The sequence below is a fragment of the Lepidothrix coronata genome, unplaced genomic scaffold (genome assembly GCF_001604755.1).
Source record: "Lepidothrix coronata isolate B3197 unplaced genomic scaffold, Lepidothrix_coronata-1.0 Scaffold66, whole genome shotgun sequence".
Classification (NCBI taxonomy): domain Eukaryota; kingdom Metazoa; phylum Chordata; class Aves; order Passeriformes; family Pipridae; genus Lepidothrix; species Lepidothrix coronata.
The window spans coordinates 1,308,126-1,310,841 of NW_016690246.1; positions in this window are offsets into that span (position 1 = coordinate 1,308,126).

Consider the following 2,716-nt stretch of genomic DNA (forward strand, 5'->3'; position numbering starts at 1 on the left):
AATGACAAACACTGGAGTGTTCCAGGGACTGGTGGAAGACTCCAGGTGCCCCTTAGCCAATTCCTGATTCACCAATTCATTTAAAATTCGCAGTTTTTTTCTTGGTAGGGGCCACTGATCGACCCAGACTGGCGTCTCTGTTTTCCAGCTCAGTCTGGGGAGCTGCAGTACCTCAGTGACCCCACCTAAAAATTTTGTTCATGGGAGAGGGTGCTCAAGGTGAGCTCCCACTGCTCCATGGCGTCCCTTCCCCAAAGTGTAACAGGAATATTGAGAATATACGGTTGGAGGGATGCTGGTCTGCCCTCCGGCCCATAAACAGTAAGTGTCACCTGACTCCTGACCAGGTACTGTGTTCTCCCCACGCCGCTGACTTGAACGTAGGCCGTTTGCGCGGGCCATCCGTGCGGCCAGTCTTTGGAGGCGATAATGGTCACATCCGCTCCCGTGTCCAAGAGGCCCTCCACTTTGACCCACTGCGGCTGTCTGGGCTGTGAATAATAAACCAAACAAGTTAGCAGAGGATGAGAGGATTTGACAGTCATAGTCCAAAGGACTTCCTTCTGCTCCCTTCTCCTCTGTTCTTTGTCGGTTGACAGTACGCACAGCAGATCATCCATGGAGACCATCTTGGCCACTGGGAAGCAGTCCTCCAACTGCACAGGGGGAAGATGTACAATTAGACATATCGCAATATTGGTGTTAGTAAGACCGGTCAGGAGTGTAGGGACTACCGCAATACCTTTGTCCACTGCTGAGAAATGAGATACTATTAAATATGTGGAGTCAGGGTCGACCGGGGCCGATGGTCGGACCCTGGCCAATTGCTCATAAGAGCTAAGGTGAGTGGAGGGGTGTACAACTGTGAGGATTATCCAGGGGAGTGGAGAGAATTGGTCTGTTACTGGAACTGGGTCAGGGAGCGGCCACTGAGCTACGGAGTAGTCGGGCAAGATGGCTGACGCAGGATGGAGCGCAATGCAGGGGTGATTTGTGTCGTCGTGCTCCCCTGGGCGCTCTGCTCCCCGTTTCCCAATGGCCCATACTCACATGACCTTAGGTCCGGCAGTGACGAAAAGGTAACTCTTTTTCGTAACCTAGGTGAATGACGCGGAGAGAGAGGCTCACCGTTGATATTGGTGACGGAGCGACAACTGGAGGTCCAGTGTCGCCCCTTCCCACACCTGCGGCACAAAGTCTTGGGTAGGTCAGGCGTAGAAGCTGAAAGACGAGGACAGTGTTTTTTAAAATGACCTTTTCCCCCACACTCAAAACAATGGTTTGGCCCAGTAAACGCGGCAGCCAATAGGCGTGCTTTATGGGAGTTTGACCCGATGTTTTTACAAGCCTCTATCATTTCCAGTAGAGTGGGTTCCTTTAAAAGCTTTAATGCTTTTTGGCAGTCCTCATTGGCCTTTTCGATAACCAATTTGTTAAACAGAATTTCTTGGCACTCTTTCTGAGCTACCTGCCTGGCAATATCCTCTTTTAGCCGAGTTATAAAATCTACGAAAGGTTCTTTTGGGCCTTGGTTTATTAAAGTAAAAGAAGGGGTCGGCACATAGGCATCGGCCACCTTCTTCACGGCCTCCAGTGCCAATTCTTTGCTGATCTCTAACAATTTAGGGTCTAATCGTGCTTGATCCCCTCTACTGGAATAGTCTCCCTCCCCATAGAGCATGTCTATTGCCTGCCTGGGGGGAATTCCTCTCCTCTCCATTTTGTCATTCACATAGGTTATGATCTTTTTTCTCCACTCCGTCTCGAAAACCGAGGCCTGCACAGTCGTAAACAACCCTCCAATCACCGCCCTGATGTCAAAGGGTATGAGAGTGTACGCGAGAAAGAAAGACTCGAGTAGCCCGATGGTAAATGGGGCGCCCAACCCGTACTCCACTATAGCGTTTTTAATGTCTTTTAGCATTGGGTACGAGATGGGCCTCCACTCGGGTGCTTTCCCCTCGTCGAAGTACACTGGGAAGGCAAGCAGGAATTCTGTATCCTTGGCGCTTGCTGCTTCCTCCCAGAAGGCCTTCCAGATGTCCGGTGCAGTATGCGGCCTTTCCAGGGAGCGCGGCACCCAGTCACGGTTGGGGGTTGGGTAGCCACAGGCAGGGTAGGCCTCGGTGTCGTGTGCCTTATGGGCGCAACCATCTTACCGGATGTTACGCTTGACCTTCGCCCTGGCCCCGCCCACTGCTCCCCTTGGCTTCTGGGAGGGTAACGTATCGGGGGAGGAGACCGGCCTGGCGGAAGTAGGCGTGGTAGAGGGCGTGTAGGAGGAGGGACTCCGTGCGCGCGTAGGCGGGGATAGAGGCGGCCCAGAGGGTGGAGCTACGGGGGCCCGCCTCCGCTTTTCCTGCGTCGGTCTTTCCCGCGGTTCCCCATCCTTCCTGCTCTCGCGATCCTGGGGCCCCATCTCCTCGACGCCATTTTTCTTTTGCCACAATCCTCTTCGCGCCCTCCCGCCATCTTGCGTGTCTGATTCCGTCTCCTCCCTCCTGCCATCTTGTGAGCCACTTTCATTGTTCTTCTCCCTCCCGCCATTTTGTGGAAAGCTTGAAGTGTCCTTGTCTGCATGAATAATGTCCTTGCCGGTGTGGTCTGTGTTTTCTGTGATTTTCTTGGAGGTTTCAGCTTCTTCGGTGGTACGGCTGACATTCTTGTTCATCATCTGGTGCTGTAGCACCATCAGAACAAGCCTCCAGGCAATTAA